This window comes from Macaca mulatta, chromosome 9 (genome assembly GCF_049350105.2).
Source record: "Macaca mulatta isolate MMU2019108-1 chromosome 9, T2T-MMU8v2.0, whole genome shotgun sequence".
Classification (NCBI taxonomy): Eukaryota; Metazoa; Chordata; class Mammalia; order Primates; family Cercopithecidae; genus Macaca; species Macaca mulatta.
The window spans coordinates 113,176,349-113,193,723 of NC_133414.1; the positions used below are offsets into that span (position 1 = coordinate 113,176,349).

Genomic DNA, 17,375 nt, shown 5'->3' on the forward strand with positions numbered 1-17,375 from the left:
TTTCCAGGTCTCTTCCGCTCTTGGGCTCTGAAACAAGCATACATCCCCCTTCTCCTGCTTAAGGCTCGGTTTGCTTATTTTTCTAATCATCAGGAACTACAGGCAAACACGGGTTAGCAAAAATAACAAACACAGGGCAAACTACAAAGTCACCAGGAATCCCAGAAAGGTTGAGAAGTGGTTGATTCTGGCTTTGACTCAGAAATAAAAGTATTGGCCAGGCACGGTGGGTCATGCCTACAATCCCAGCACTTTGAGGGGCCAAGGCAGTTGGCCTGCTTGAGCTTAGGAGTTTGAGACCAGACTTGGCAATGTGGCAAATTGAAGAAAGAAAAAGAAAGGAAGGAAGGGAGGGAGGGAGAGAGGGAGGGAGGGAGGGAGAGAGGGAAAGAAGGAAGGAAGGAAGGAAGGAAGGAAAAGAAGGAAGGAAGGGGAAGGAGGGAAGGAAGCAGGGTGGGAAGGAAGGAAGAAGAAGGAAGGAGGGAAGGAAAGAAATAAGGAGAGGGAGGGAGGGAAGGAAGAAAGGAAGGAGAGGGAGAGGGAGGGAGGGGGGAAGGAAGGAGAGGGAGAGAAGGGGGAAGTAAGTAAGGAAGAAAGGAGAGGGAGGGAGAAGGGAAGGAAGGAAGGAAGGAGAGGGAGGGAAGGAAGGGAGGGAGGGAGGGGAGGGAGGAAGGAAAGAAGGAGAGGGAGGGAAGGAAGGAAGGAGAGAGAAAGGGAGAAAGAAAGAAAGAAAGAAAGAAAGAAAAAAGAAAGAAAAGAAAAAAAAGAAAGAAAGAGAAAGAAAGAAAGAAAGACAAAGAAAGAAAGAACTGCCAAACCCACATCCCATGGGTCTGTCTCAAACTCCTTTCCTACAGATCTGTTCAGCTCAGCACCGGGCAGTCCTGGCTTGGAGCAAAGCTCAATAAAGTTGACTGCATAGACAAATAAGTGGGTATATAGATAAATGCATGGGTGGATGAATGAAAGAAGGCTCTTGGTCATCAACCCTGACTCTGTCTGGGTTCAAACTTCAAGCACTTATGTGGGCCTGGCCGCTCTGTGGGGCCAGGCAGGATCCTCTTCCCCTTCTCTGCAGCTGACCTCTGGGCCCCCTCCCTGCAGGGCTGACATTCACTTTATTCTGTAGTCACCTTGACTCTTACAGGCTCACCTGGTCCAGTCTCAAGAGAAGAAAGCACTTTGCGATGTGGCTCTGAAAGACTCCTGCCCTGCGTGTCTCTTCATCCTCTGTGGACCCAGCAGCCGTTCCCTTTGTAGCCAGAGGCTACTATGTGGCCACTAAGTAGGTCCTGGAAAGTCCTATTTTGGCTAATTTTAATGAGTGATATGATAATAAAATGTAGCAATAAACAAAGTTTTCACCAAAAGACAAGAAGACTCCCAGGTTTTATATCAGGACATACAGGCAACAGTGACAAGAAACAGATCACTATACTTCCCAACCCTGCCACCCCATCTGTCCCTGACTTAGAAGGAGGAATAGAAAGAGGAAGTTCAAGAAAAGCATCCCTATTTTTCTGTAAGGTTGAGGTTGCTGGAGGAAGCCCAGCACAAGGACACTCCAGGCAAAACAGAGTTAGCAGGACGCCAGTCCTCGGCTTGGGGGGCTGTCTCTGTCCCATAAGACATGCCTGTAGCCACATGCCCAGAACTTGGCCTTTCTTTATGCCCCAGACCCAATGCTTATTTTCCTTGAATCCCTGAGAGTGACCTGGCTGGGTCTTTGTCCCTGGGGGAAATAGGGAAGCTGAACCCCCAAATGGGGAGGAGGAATCCAAGGTAGCTGACCCCTGTATGTTCCCACTGGATGCTTGGTCTGCACCAATGGCCCCCTCCTGGCCAAATTTCTCTTGCTGCATCAGATGAAGGAGAAAACCAGATGGGTTCAGCTTCAAAAACCAGCCAAAGACCTAGGAGACAGAGGCATCACGGAAGTCAATCACCATTTTTTGCCTCCCCTGTTAGAGTTCCCTCAACTCAACTCCAGCCTGAATCATCGCCAACTTTTCCTAAGTTACTCTGGGACAGACACTATTCTGTGGGCTTTACATGAATTTAACCCTCACAGGTGCTCTATGAAGAGGTGCTGTAATTATCCCCAATTCCAGATGAGAAAACTGAGGTCTAGAAAGGTCAAGTTACTGGTCCAAGGTCACCCAGTTATTGTTGTTGTTGTTATTATTATTATTATTATTAAGACGGAGTCTCGCTCTATCGTGAGGCTGGAGTGCAGTGGCGCGATTTCAGCTCCCTGCAACCTCCGCCTCCCGGGTTCAAGCAATTCTCCTGCCTCACCTCCCGAGAAGCTAGGACTACAGGCACCTGCCATCACGCCCAGCTATTTTTTTTTTATTTTTAGTAGAGATGGGATTTCACCATGTTGGCTAGGATGGTCTCGGTCTCTTGACTTCATGATCCGTCCGCCTTAGCCTTCCAAAATGCTGGGATTACAGGCGTGAGCCATGGCGCCCAGCCCAGTTTTTATTTTTTTATTTTAATTTTAATTTTATTTTATTTTATTTTTCGAGACGGAGCCGTGCTCTGTGGCCCAGGATGGAGTGCAGTGGTGCAATCTCGGCCACTGCAACCTCCGCCTCCTGGGTTCAAGCAATTCTGTCTGGAGTAGCTGGGATTACAGGCACACACCACCACACCTGGCTAATTTTTGTATTTTTAGTAGAGACTTATTGGGCAGGCTGGTCTCAAACTCCTGACCTCAGGTGATCTGCATGCCTCAGCCTCCCAAAGTTCTAGGATTATAGGCGTGAGCTACCGCTCCTGGCCTTGCCCGTTTTTTAAGTGGAGGATTGGAATTGGCACCCCAGTCATCTGGCTTCTAGGTGGCTGGCAGGTATCTGAGTCTGGTTTGGGGACAGGAAAGCACAGGCTCAGGATCAGATTGGAAGATGAGTAAGTATCTCCAGCTAGCTTCCCTGGAGCTCTGCTGCCAGGACCCCTATCGGACCCACAGCAGGTAGAGGCGCAGCCCTTTCACGAGCAGCACCCAGGTCTCCTCTGTGCTGACAGAAAGGTACAAACACATCCCTCTCCCTTCCCCATTTTACTGAACTCCTACCTTCTCAGCAACAAAAAACTTCATCAACATTAAACATCACCATGATGTATGTTTACATCAATCATAATGCTTCATTCCTTAATCTTTATTAACATTAAAACCAGCAGTGGCTCACACCTGTAATCCCAGCACTTTGGGCGGCTGAGGCAGGTGGATTGCTTGAGCTCAGGGGTTCGAGACCAGCCTGTGCAACATGGTGAAACCCTGTCTCTACAAAAAATACAAAAATTAGCCAGACATGGTGGTGTGCACCTGTAGTCCCAGTTGCTCAAGAGGCTGAGGTGGGAGAATCCCCTGAGCCTGGGAGTTTGAGGCTGACGTGAGCTGCGATCATACTACTCCATTCCAGCTGAGCAGCAGAGTGAGACACGCACACAAGCTAAAACCTGTGCTTTCTCTGAGTTTAGCCTGTTAAAGTATACTGTCTTCTTCAAATTTTCAAAAATTTAACATGCTTTTTCTTTTTCTTTTTTTTTTAAGATAAGATCTGGCTGTATCGCCCAGGCTGGAGCGACGCCACCTTGGCTCGTTGCAACCTCCACCTCCCAGGCTCAAGCCATCCTCCCACCTCAGCCTCCTGAGTAACTGAGACTACAAGCATGGCACCACCACACAAAGCTAGTTTTTGTATTTATTGTAGAGATGGGGTTTCGCCATGTTGCCCAGGCTTGTCTCAAACTCCTGAGCTCAAGCGATCTGCCCACCTCAGCCTCCCAAAGTGCTGGGATTACAGGCATGAGCCACTGCACCCCGCATGCATTGTTGGTTTTCATATTTTTTAAAAAATTGAGACAGGGTCTCGTTCTGTCTCCCAGGCTGGAGTGCAATGGCACAATCACAACTCCTGGGCTCAAGCAATCCTCCCACCTTAGCCTCTTGAGTAGCTGGGACTACAGGCATGTGACACCATGCCTGTTTTGCCTTTTTTTTTTTTTTTTTTTCTGTAGAGACAGGGTTTCACCATGTTGCCCAGGATGGTCTTGAACTCCTGGGCTCAAGCAATTTACCCATCTTGGCCTCTCATGGTTCTGGGATTACAGGTGTGAGAATTCCCCAATTCCCTGCCTAGCCTATTTTTATTTTTATATGATATAAAATAACTTAAATTTATTTTTAAATAGTAAAGCTTTTTGCAACACAATTTATTGGTAATGTTCTTTTCCCCATTTTCTAACACCTATATTAAATTCTTAGGTGCGATTATGTTTATTTCTAGGCTCTATTCTGTCCCATTGATTTAAGTGCCAATTTTGATACCTACTCTACATTGCTTCCATTTAATTACCCTAAAGCAAAATGTTTTAACATCTGGCCAAACTTGCTCTTCTTTAGAAAATTATTTGACGGCCGGGCATGGTGGCTCACGCCTGTAATCCCAGCACTTTGGGAGGCTGAGGCAGGCGGATGACAAGGTCAGGAGATCAAGACCATCCTGGCTAACACGGTGAAACGCTGTCTCTACTAAAAGTACAAAAAAAAATTAGCCGGGCATGGTGGTGGGTGCCTGTAGTCCCAGCTACTTGGGAGGCTGAGGCAGGAGAATGACGTGAACCAGGAGGCGGAGCTTGCAGTGAGCCGAGATCACGTCACTGCACTCCAGCCTGGGCGACAGAGCGAGACTCCGTCTCAAAAAAAAAAAAAAAAAAAAGAAAAGAAAAGAAAGAAAATTATTTGACAGGTTCACCTATTTACTCTTTCATGTGAAATGTAGAATCTTCTTGTTTTTCTGAGTTCCAAGAAAATGAGTTTTTGGTTAGTAGGGCATTAAGTCTATGAATTGCCTTGGGAAATACTGATATTTTATAATGCATGGCGTCTTCACCTAGAATGTGGCACACCGCACCATTTTCCTGTGTTGTGTTTAGCAGTTTGATGGGCTGTGTGCTATTCCTTTGTGCTGATGTCCCCTAGTTGACTTAACCATTTCCCCAGTGTTGGGTATTTGGATTGCTTCCAAGGTTGAACTATTATGAATAGTGCTGCTATAAACATCTTTGTACAAATTGCTTTTTCATTTTCTTGGGATATGGTCCCAAAAGTGGGATTATCTGATCAAAGGATATGAACAGTACTGTGGCTTTTGTTACATAACCCAGGGAGGATGGAACCAATTTGCAGCACCACCAGCAACATATGAAGAAATAGCTACTTTTCCCTTACAAACCCTTAAGCAACATGAAGACTTAAAAGGGTAACTTGTTCCTAAGAGAAACAAACCACAGCTACCTGAGGACAAAAGGGGAAGTTTGAGAGCACAGGGGTTTTTTTTGTTGTTGCTGTTTTGTTTTGTTTTTTTGCTTTTTTGTTTTTTTTTGAGACAAGAGTCTCTCTGTTGCTCAGGCTAGAGTACAGTGGCACAATCTCCGCTCACTGCAACCTCTGCCTCCCAGATTCAAGGGACTCTTGTGCCTCAGCCTCCCATGTAGCTGGGATTACAGGCATGCACCACCACACCTGGCTAATTTTTGTATTTTTAGTAGATATGAGATTCGCCATGTTGGCCAGGCTGGTCTTGAACTCCTGGCCTCAAGTGATCCGCCCGCCTCAGCCTCCCAAAGTGCTGGGATTATAGGCACCAGCTACCACGCCCAGCTGAGAGCACAGAGTTCTAAGGAGCACGGGTCTCACAGCCAGAGGCAGGTTGCCCACCTCTCTCCCTACCTGTGGCAGCCCTGCTGCCCCAGACCTTTTCAGAACCCAGTTCCTTGTCAGTGTGGGAACCTGGTTTATTCTTATTTATTTAGCATATATTTAATAATATTATATTATGTGATGGGTACTAGTCAAAGCACATTACAAATACTAACTCACTGACTTCTCATAATAAGCTCATGAAGTAGATCATAATTACTGTTATCTCGTTTTACTGATGAGAAAACTGAATCAGATAAATTTTCTTTTTCTTTTGTTTTTGAGACGGAGTCTTGCTCTGTTGCCCAGGCTGGAGTGCAGTGGCGTGATCTCGGCTCACTGCAACCTCCACCTCCCAGGTTCAAGCAATTGTCCTGTTTCAGACTCCCAAGTAGCTGAGACTACAGGTACATGCCACCATGCCCAGCTAATTCTTGTATTTTTAGTAGAGATGGAGTTTTACTATGTTGGCCAGGCTGGTCTTGAAATCCTGACCTCAGGTGATCCGACTGCCTCGGCCTCCCAAAGTGCTGGGATTACAGGCATGAGCCACCACTCCCGGCTGAGTTAGAGCAATTTTCTCTGGGTCACATAGCTAGTAGGATTCAAGCTGGGGCAGTCTGACATGAAATTGTTAACCATGTGCACCACTCCATTGACTAGGAACAGGCACTTCAGCTGGTAGTTGCCCTTCTTTTTGTGGGTCCTGCCTTTGTCCCAGCAGCCCCAATCCTAAGGAGGACCCTAAGTCTTCCTGTCCTGGGTTTCAGACCTTCTTACACTGGCCTTCTAGTTACTTCTGTCTCTTATACAGCCACCATCTGTGGGATCCTGCCAAGTGCCAGGCATTGAGCTAAGCACTTTTACATCTTTCGATTTGTTTTAACTTTCACCACAATCATATGGGATAGGTAGCATATCTCCGTTTTATAGGGGAGGAAACAGTAGATCAGAGAGGTTAAGTGCGTTACCCAAGACCACACAGCTAGTGAAGTGGCAGAGGAAGAATTTGAGCCCAACTGGCCAAATATCAATGCCTTTGGTTTTTCAATTATACTTGGCTCCAATCTGGCTCCACTCTGGCTCCCTGAAGCCCCACTGGTTTACCCTAGTCCACTCCTCTGTCCTGATTGGTTTTCTTGAAGTACACAGAGGTAGAAACAAACTCTTTGGTGTAGCTCAGCTGTTCTTCCTAGCCATGGTCAGGCTTTATCAGGCATGGCCAGGCCATGATCAGGCCTGGTTTTATCAGGCCCCAAGTGGCCACACCTTCTGCTTTTTGGAACTGAAAGCCACTCCCTAAGAGAGGCCCAAATAGCTCCTTCCTTTCTTTTTTCAAAGTCCACACCCCACTGGAGCCTGCCCACTATGTTCCTATTTCCTGTTTTAAGCTCTTCAGTTGGCTTACAGAGTGCAGATGATGGGCAGGTTCTGATTCCAATGAATAGGCCACACCCCTCAGCACAGACTTTTGCTCTTCCTACTTCTCTAGGTTCTCCGGGATGACTCATAGCCCAGGTACCTTCTGGGGAGTGGTTTTTACCAATACTGTCATACAATTGCACAAGGCCCAAATACGTTGAACACATTATATAATATGTACACAGAATTCCCATCAAGGATAAGAGAAACCACTTTCCTCAATCCTGGCAAACTCTGGGATATTCTGTGGCAGCATCACCTTTGGAAACAATGCTTGGCAGTTGATTGGTTGTGTATTTATGTGTGCGTGTTCTTTTGTGCGGACATGCACACCTGTGTGGTTATATGCATCTCTGAGTGCATGCTTTTCAGTGAGGGATAGTGCAGATGCGTGTCTGCATAGCTGGACCCACTTCAATGATGGTCAATGTGTTATGCTTAGGAGTTTGCATACACATTTTTGAGAGTGAGGAGTCTGTATGTACTTCTGAGTTTGTGTGTGTGTGTGTGTCTGTGTGTGTGTGTGTGTCTATATACTATGTACAAGTCATGTGAAAGGCCTGGTTAGGAAGGTTTCCCATACCCAGAGCACTTAGAAAAGACTCAGGAAGAACACTGGCCAGAAGAGGTGGGGTAGAGAGAAGGTCTAATCCTTCATAAATAAGCAGAGGGATGTTGTGGTCAGTCAGAAATGTCCCCAGGCGGATTAAGGCAGGTTTTCAGCATTCAGCAAAGTCACTTGTAGCCCAGGGCAAGAATTGTGGGTGGGAGTTGGGGATAAGTGTGTGCTGGCCAGATTAGGTCTAGCCCCAGTTTTAAGGGGCAAGGGATAGAAGAATATAGTAAAGCATTCACTGTCCCCCCATTCAACAGGCTCTGGGCCCCATCCTGTCCCCTATGGCCTTTCAGAGGCCGGCACAATTCGACCTTGATGGAGAGGTGGTGGCTGCTGGAGAGGGGCTCCAGGAGGCCTACAAAGAGGCCTTGTTAGTGCCCCTCACTCTTCTGCTTGCTCCAAAGGCAGAGAGGCCTCTTTCTTCCAGAAGCTGCTCAAAGGTTTTGCTGACTTCAGAAGCAAGGAGGAGGAGGGAAGAAGGAGAGGAGGCCTCTGAGGTGGGGAAACTTTTGCTGAGATTGCAGGCTCCCCAGCCCCTCCCTGGTTCCTCATTACTGAGTCCTTGGGCATGAAATTTCTTTTTATTTGAAGGCCGAGAAGAACCAGGGGTTGTGTTAATGACCAGCAAGCAGCAGGGCAAGAACTAGGCAGGGGGCTGGCTCTCTTGACCTTGAAATCCTGTCTGCACTTTTCTGCTGTGCCCATCCCCTATTTTCTCAGATCTCTGTCACCTTAGCCCTGCCCTCTTAATGGGACCCTAAAGAAGACTCAAGAAGAGGGGTTAGGGAGGCAAGAAAGGCACGCAGTATGTCTGAGGAACTCATCAACTGAGTCCAGAAAATTGAGCAGGACTGAACCAGTAGGGAAGACATACATCTTACATAAAGGTCAGTGCAATCACAAAAAAGATAGGAAAACAGAGATACCCCAATAAATTAGGAAACATTTACACTGTTTCTTCTTTATGTTGATACTGACAATGGCTTGATGAATTAGAAGACAGAATTCACTATACCTCTCATAAGCAAGAAAAGCAAGAGTTAGAGCAGTTAACTGATCTGTTTACAAACACACTATAAAAGCAGTGTGATTATAACTCTATGCCCTGTGACTAGACCCATGTCTCTGTGACTCCAAATCTGTGATCCAAAAAAGGACTGTTTTGTTTTGTTGTGTTTTTTGAGAGAGTCTGGACCTGTCACCCAGGTTGGAGTGCAGTGGCACAATCATGGCTCACTGCAGCGTAGAGCTCCTGGGCTCAAGGGTCCTCCCACCTCAGCCTCTGAAGTAGCTGAGACTACAGGCGTGCACCATCATGCCCAGCTACTCTTTTATTTTTTATAAAGATGAGGTCTTGCTATGTTGCCCAGGCTACTCTTAAATTCCTCGGTTCAAGCGATCCTCCTACCTTGGCCTCCCAAAGTGCTGAAATTACACATGTGTACCACTGTGCCTGGCCAAAAACGGTAGTTTTAAAAAATTGTGTGCTCTTGGCCACTTGAGGAGAGACTCATGAACTGTGCTCTGAGAATGTGCAGGGAGGCGGAACTTTGACTTCGTTTTTGAAGTAGGAGTGGAAATTTTCTTTCCTTTTTGTGGGGCTGGGCATAGGGATAGGGGTTGTCAGGGCTTTGGACCCAAGGAATGACTGGGGAAGGTGTGAGCGTTTCTATCAGTTGGTACAACAGGACTAAGGGCAGCCAGCGACTGGGGCGAGGTACTACAGATGGAACGAAAGTAAGTGCAGCGCCTTGAATGGAGGGGGAAGGGGTTTGGATCCCCACCGCCAAGGCAATGCAAAGCCTTGAGCAATTTCCGAGCGGGGGAAGAACAAGGCTTTCTCCCCTGTAGGGGAGAAAACCTGGGCTCCTCCCAGCAGTGTGGATTCGGAAGAGAGGGGCTTAGCACCAGCTGGGACTAAACTGCTGCAGACATAGACGATAAATGGAGGAGGTGAGGGTGCAGATGAGGCTCCCGGCTTCGGTGAGGCTGCCTCCGGAGAAGGGGCGCAGGGGTAACTCCTGGCCAAGAGGCCCGGAAAGGCTGGGAACCCAGCACCCCTGAAAGAGGGCGCAGGCCGCGGCCCCCAGCGTGAGGAGGCCACGCTTCGCTTCGGCCGTTCTTGCAGAGTGCGCGGCCCGGAAGCCGCGGGCTCTGCGTTCTGAGCCTCGTGCCTCATTGAGAGGTTATTAATAGGGAGTTTGTCTGGTGTCAGAGCGCAGACATAAACTGCATTAGCATTACCCCATAATCTTATTTAGTAAACGCTCATGCCGTTCCGTCTCCTGTAATTGCATTGGGAAGATGCAATATTTATGAAAGGGGAGAGGGGAATGTCACTGTTCATCTCGGTGCTGCAGTAAAAGTCCCAGGAAATACGGTGCTGGCCGCCCAGGCCTGGCGGTGGGCCTGCGAGCATATCCAATGTTGGTGCCGCATGCCCTCTGGGTGTCCCCCTGGCTGTCCCCAGCCCAGAGCTCCTTCCTCAACCTACCTCACTGAGCCTTGGGCAGCAGTGGAGGATGTGCCGGCATGGGCAGCAGCCACATCTCCCGGTGGTGTTACCCCTCCCAGGTAGTGGTCCCTGGCGAATGGGGCACAAAGACCTCAGAAGCACTGAGTTCTTCTGGTGGGTGGAAGGCTCAGCCTTTGCGTAACTGCCACCCTTAGTCCGGGTTTTCTTTTGCCAGGAGGCAAACTACTCCAGAGTTGAGTGGGGTGGGGCTAGGGGTAGCAGTGGAGGTGAGGAAGTGGGTGATTTGGCAAGTGGGGCGAGGGGGCAGTAGAGGGCAGCAGCAGGTGGGAGGTGTCCTGGCTGGGGCTGTGTTGGCCACTGGGATGATCCTGAATACCCAGTGCAGCCTGGGACTACTAGGATGGTTTTCCTCTTCCACCGCCCTAAGAACCCGGAACCTGGATCCCTAGGGCACTTCACATGTACACTCAGTCCAGAACCAGGTTTCTGGCTTCACAGTGGAGAAGGCAAATTGCCCCGTGGGACTCAGGGGCATGCCCCGTGCCCACCCCCCCGAACATTCTGGTCTGCACCAATCTTGGGTGGAGTTCAACAGCCAGGGAAATCTCACTGGTGTCCAGAACACCTCTGGGTGGGTATCTGCTGGTGACAAGCAGAGACTCTGGTCTGCCCCTAGGCACTTGCAGTTCAGGGACAGACACACAAAGTCTCCACCCTAGGAGCCACGGGCCACCTAGGTCAGAGGAGCTATTTCCCAGCCACATATTGGAGGCTTCCTGTGTGTTGTGGAGTGGGTGGGGGAGATCTGTGAGCCTAACCTCAAAAGGGCTACAAGTACTGGAACAGTCCAGATATCAAGGATGTCAGGAGTGGAAGAGCTGAACAGAAACTGCTGGTGCTTCATCCCAGGAAGGTGGAGCCTATGGCAGGTAGGGGAGAATGGGAGAAGTGAGGTGCCAGGAGCCCCACTGTAAATTGCCAGTGGTCGAGTCTAGGGGTGAGGTGGCTGCAGAAATCTGGGCCAACAGGAGGGCAGGTGCCAGGCAGTGACTTTATGTGGGACCTAGGGCAGTGCTGGGACTCAGGCCCAGCTCCCTGGTCTTGAGGCTACCGTGGCTCCCAGGGATGGGAGCTTCATCTCCTTACAAATCCCATCCTTGCCTCACTACACACAGCTCTAATAATTCCTGCCCTGTAGTACTTGTGCACTTTACCTTGTCCACACCCCCCAGCATCCCACCCCACTGACAGGGGCTGACAGCTCTGGATGCTCTTGTACACTCGGGCACATGGCCGCACACCCAGACACACTCGCTCACCTCAGGCTCATACCACACTCAGGAAGGCCCCTAACTGGTCTAATTCCCAGCAGTGACCTTGCCGCACCCGCCCCTCGCCCCTCCCCGTTCTAGCTTCCCGACTTTGGTGGGGAAGGGGCACCGGAACGCAGGGCAGCTGAGAAGGACCGGGCGGAGGAGAGCCACGGCCCTCCCGGTGTCAGCTCCCTTGCCGCTGTCCCATTAATCACAGTGCCGCAGTCCAGTTGGGGATCCCGGGCGCCCAGGGCCGCCCGCAGCCCACGGGACAATGGGATTATTTCCGGGGGGAGAGGCCGCCTCGGGCCGGAGCTCAGGCGGAGACGCCTCCTTCCCTCAATCCGTCCCTCGGCACCCAAGGAGCGCCTGCGGCGGCCGGAGACGGGTGGCAGAGCGGACGCGGGTGGCGCGCGGGTGGCAGGGCCGGGCCGACCTAATTCAATTAGTTGGGCCGCCGTCGCCTCCGTGCGACTCCGGGCCCGCCGGGACTCCAGCTCTGGGCAGCTGCTCTTTGTGCGCGAAGACCATGCATATGGATGCGGTTCATCCCCCTTCGGCGCTCACCCCACCCACACCCACTTCTGGCACCTGCGGCTTGCCCCGCACCCCCCCAACTCCTTCCCCGCGAGGGAAGGCGACCGTGGACTCCCCAGGAAAGTTGGGAAACTGTGGTTGCTTTTGAGCTCCCTGTGGCCGTCTTCAGAGTATGTGTGAGAGGGAAGGGGGTGTTTTTGTTTTGTGTTATCTGAGCAGGAAGATCGGTGTGGAAGTGAGCATGCCTGTAAGTCTGTAGGAGTGTGGTTGGGTGTGTCTGTGTGTACCTGTGCACCAGCGACCCTAGGGCTGTGTGCATGGAGGGAGAAGGTTTCGTTTGGCTCTGGATCTGTGCTGCAGACTCAGTGGGGTGGGAGTGTTTGTGGGCATCTGCACATGGGTGCATAAAGGAGGCTTTGTGGGCACCTGTGGGGACTGCACACCGAGGAGTTTCTGCGTGTTCGTGTGCAAGGTGAGTGGGCATCTGTGCGTCTGCGTCTGAGGGTGTTGCCTCTGTGCCAAGCCTGTGTCTGGAAGTCTTTGGGAGTTGGGTATTTCTGTGTGTCACCATTGGTGTATATACTGTGCTTTAGTGTGCAGTCAGGACACCATGGGGAACATGTTAACCTCCCCGCCACACTACCACCGGCCAGCAGCTGGGTCTCCCCAGCTGAGGCCATTTTCTCCACCACTCCCCACCCCGCCTTGCTTTTCTGGTGGAGGAGGAGCTTGGCAAGTTAATATAAAACCTGAACTTCATCCACCAGGCTCCGGGTGGAGGCAGAGGCCTGGGTAGCCAGTCCCTCTCATCTTGAGGAGGGGTCCTAGTCGGTTTTCCACACACAACATAGTCCAGCTCCGGCTCAGCGGGAGCCTGAAGCTTCCAATGTGCAAACAGTCCTGAGCACCCCCTGAAACAACTTAGACCTGCCCATGTCAAGGAGGCTCTAGCACCTAGGAGGGACTGCATGACCCCCACCTCCATGTCTTCAGCCACAGTTCAGGACTGGGTCCCCTGGGAGGCTGAGTTTCCTGCGCTTGGGCCTCTCCACCCACCCTTACTCTGAGGCCAAATCTGCATCCCCGGCAGAGGCAAGGAATTGAGATGAGAAATCTGGGTAGAGCTGGCCACTGCAGGGCCATCACCCACCCAGCTGGAAAGTTTGCCTAATTCCTGTTTTACTGTGCACAGGCAGAGTGAGGGATCCGCATACCTGTAGAGGTCCTTTCTGCAGACTGCAAAGGGAGCTTGCCAACCCCAGAAGGGAATAAGATGGCTCTTAGAAGGCAGAGGGGCCCTCAGAGGGCTGGTCCCACAGCTGGCTGGTGCTCTCTTGGCTTCTTTTCCCTCCCCCACACCTCAGTACAGGGCTTGGCTTCTGGACCCAGCACAGACCCACCTGGCCAGCAGAGTGGAGCCAAGGGAGACACCAAGGATGGGAGAGGTTGGGGCCGGTCCACAGCCCTGGGTCCTAGGCTCAGAAGCCCTACTGATGGGACTCACTGATGGGACTCCTAACTCTGTGCCCAGGGAGGCCTTTGAGAGCCATCTGGGGAGAGCAGGGCCCTGGGGGTCTGTTCTTCCTTGAACCTTCTCTTAGCCCACTCCTTACCTGCCCCTTTCCAGGTTTCTGGCATCCTTGGAGGTGACTCAGGATGGGAGATTCCCTAATCAAGGCCACCATGGTCAAGACAGTGCTGGATGGGTGGTGGAACCTGAGGGTCTCTGGGCCTCCCTTGGGTGGGAGTTAGTCAGAGAGAGGCCTGAGGCCTTAACTCAATGCCCACGGGTAATGAGGCCAACAGGTTCCTTTAGGGTCAGAAGCCAAGCAGGAAGGGGAGACAGTGAAGGGAAGGGATCCCTACAGAAGCATCCTATTCCTGAAGCATCCGCCTGCTGGGCTCTGATTGAGAGGAGTGGGCAGGGGAGGAGAAGAAAATTGCTTACCCCTACACAAGGTGACAGCTCAGTGTGGCCTACAGCAGGGACATGTCTGTCTCCTGTCCATCTGTCCTCTATCCATTCAGGGTCTCTCCACTGACGGGAAAATGTGTGCCTATCCATTGGTGTTGGAGAGGTCTTCCATATCTTATGTAAGAATTGGGTGGAGGGACGGGGGGCTGGCCTTGGAACACCCCCCCAACCCTGAGGACTCATTGAGCTGAGTCACTTGACCTACTCACTCCCCCCACCTCCTCAATCTAGGCTCCTAGAGACCCTCCTCCCCAACCCAGGGCTTCTGGAGTTAGAGTGCCTTTTACCGGGTCTTTAAGTCCCTAAGTCATTATAGGTGATTCTGCCTTTCCCATAGTAGGGAAAGTTTTCTGCCCCTTTTTTGAGACAAGTGGGAAGGCAGAGGGAACACCTTTGGTACTAGGAATGCAAACCCCATTGGCAGCACCATGGACCGTGTCATGTTATACATCCCCTTACATATATCTCAGTCCCCTTTCCCTACTATATATCCATTGGGTATACCCTGTGTCCCCCTCCCCATGACCACAGGCCCATGCAGGGCCACTTCTCTGACAATTCCATTGGAATAAAAGACACCCCTCCCATGGTACACGCTATCTGCAGCACGCAGTTGTAGCAGAGAGATGCCCTCATCCCATCACAGGCACTCACTACAGAGGAACAGTTGTAAACACATACTCATCCTGTTGCAGAAAACACATTCACTTGCATTCTCACTGACACATACATCCTCACATGACAAAATCCAGTTGTGTAAAATACCCAGATTCTCTTTTTTTCCTCCAACGCTCTTACCGACATGCATTTTGCTTGCAGTTGTATTCCAACAGCCTAACACAGTGCCTGATACATACTAGATGCTCTATAATTATTCATTGAATATATTGTTAAAATTGTTTCTTAAAGACATGCCCAGGACATCTGCACAGCCCTCTCAACCCTGACTGTCACACATGCTTTCCCATCCAGCTTTCCCCTCATGGATGCATGGTCCCACAAACACAAAGTAATTACGTTTCCACACATAACCGTAAGCTAAAGGACAACCCCTGGCCCGGGGGTCTCTTTCAGAGCGGGGAGGAGGAGATTGTGTGGGATCCAAAGGGGCCTCCCCCTGGGCTGAGCCCATCCTTTCCTCCTCCCCCAGCCCTGGCCCCGGCCCCAGCTGCTCTTCTTTTAATTGGAGGCACTTTTTTATTCTGCAGGCCAGGGAGAGCTGGTGCTTGGGGGAGGGGTGTTACCAGGTGGCCTCAGAACCAGAGAGAAGGATCTGCAACTCACCTAGGTTCCTGCAAGATGGTCCTATGAGGCAAGAGCCAAGTTTAGGCTTAAGGGAAGCAGCTTGTAGTGAGTGGAGTCAGGAAAGCAGTGTTTGCGTCTGGTCTGCCCCTTTCCAGCTTTCAGTGCCTTGGTTTTCTCATCTGTAAAATGGGGATAACATTACAGGATTAAAGATGAGTGGAGAGATCATTCTTCCAATTGAAGGCGGCTCACACATGGCAGGCGCTCTGTGAGTCCCGCTTTCTTCCCCTCCCTCCTCGTTCCTATCAGGGCTGTTTTGCAAGGCATGCAAAAGCACGGGGGAAACACAAGCTGCAGCGAATATAAACTTGTGTGAGTCTCCTCTCCTATTTCAGAAAACTTCCCAACCTTGCAACACCGTGCTCAGGTAACACTGCTCCTGGGAGAAGGGGTGGGGGCCACAGCCCAGCAAATCCTGACCCTCCAGTCTCATCTTTCTAGGTAAGGAAGGGACAGAGAGGGTAGTCTTGGCCCTCAGCAAATACCCTGTTGGAAGACAAAGGCTGAGATTAAGCTGACTCACACAACCCCAGCACCTCATTGAGGGTAAAAGTTAGGGGTATCCCTAATTGGGATAAAAGTTGACTCTGATAAGCAGAAAAGGTGGGAGGGGAAAAAGGAAGAAATCAGTTAAGGAAGCGGCTATGATAGCAGGGGAAGGTCGGTATATCCCTGGGCTGCTGGATTTTAATGAGAAGAGCTTGACAGTCATAATGGTCCATGTACAAGGTAGTGGTGACCTCTGCCAACCTTAAGTTAGGCCAGCAAGGGTAAAGTCTCCTCCCAAGTACCCTGAACAACTGGCGCCAGATCTGAGGAGTTCAAGAGGTGGATCAGGCAGATGCCAAAAGGGTTGGAAGGCCATCTGAGCTGGAGATGTGCACATGGAAAGATAGGTGTTTTTTTTGTTGTTGTTGTTGTTTTTTAGTCTTGTAAATTTTACCTTCAACCAACTCACACCAAAGGATGTGGTTTTAACTGCAGCAGGTAAAATGGTGGTGAGACTAAAAGGAGTGAGGCCACTAGGACCCAGCCTAAAAAAAAGCTGCAGTACCCCTCCCCATAGTTTTCAGCCTCAAACAAGGAAAATAGCTCAGGTTTTGAGATTCCAGATCAGTCTTCTCTGTCTATGGAACTTGGAGCAAGTTTATTCTCTTTACTGAGTCTCAGTTTTCATTTTCTTTTTAGAGATGGGGCATTGCTCTGTTGCCCAGGCTAGAGGTGCAATTATAGCACATTGCAGCCTCGAATTCCTGGCCCCAAGTGATCCTCTAGCCTCACCCTGCGGAGCAGCTGGGACTACAGACACAGGCCACTGCACCCAGCCATTTTTCTCTTTTTAAAAATGAGATAAAATTCATATGCTACAATATTCAGCCCCTTTAAAATGCACAATTCAGTGGGTTTTAATATTTTTACAAAGTTATGTAACCATCCAGAATGTTTTCATCACTCCAAAAGGAATTCTGTATCCGTTAGCAGTCAATTTCCATTCCCTGCTGCCCCCAGGCCCCAGAAACCATTAACCTACTCTCTTGCCTCTGTGGATTTGCCTATTTTGGGCATTTCATACAAGTGGAATCATATAATATGTAGCCTTTGTGCTTGACTTCTTCACTAGCAGAATAGTCTCCTAGGTTCATCCATGTTATAGCACGAACCAGCATTTCCCTTCTTTTCCTTTTTATGGCTAAATAATATTCCATGTGTGGATATACCAAATTTTGTTTATCTATTCATCAGTTGATGGACCTCTGAATTGTTTCCCCATTTGGGCTATTATGAATAACACTGCCATGAACATTCATTCAATTCTCTCAATTATAAAAAATTGGGACATTTCTATTAACTTCCCAGGGTTGTTATAAGTCTTAAATGAGATAAGTACGATGTGATACCTGGCACAAAGCTGTCTTTCAGTAAACAATTTATTTCTGCTTTAGTTCCCTCAAGATAAGAGCAGGAAGAGATTCACTCAGGTTCAGACAACTTCCAAAGTAAGTTATGGAAGTCCCTGGGTA

The 17,375-nt window shown here is 49.9% G+C and overlaps 1 long non-coding RNA gene across 2 annotated transcripts in view; it reads right to left on the reverse strand.

The window, feature by feature from the left end:
• Window positions 1-17,375, reverse strand: part of LOC144331268 (uncharacterized) — a 34,101-nt gene that overhangs the window by 14,910 nt on the left and 1,816 nt on the right. The window contains exons 2-3 of one of the 2 annotated variants that reach the window (XR_013398304.1): window positions 15,334-15,473; window positions 1,373-1,913 (exon numbers count right to left, since the gene is read on the reverse strand). This is a non-coding gene — a long non-coding RNA (uncharacterized LOC144331268). Of the gene's footprint in view, window positions 1-1,372; window positions 1,914-15,333; window positions 15,474-17,375 lie in introns of those variants that run through there. The other variant, XR_013398305.1, reaches the window with a different exon arrangement.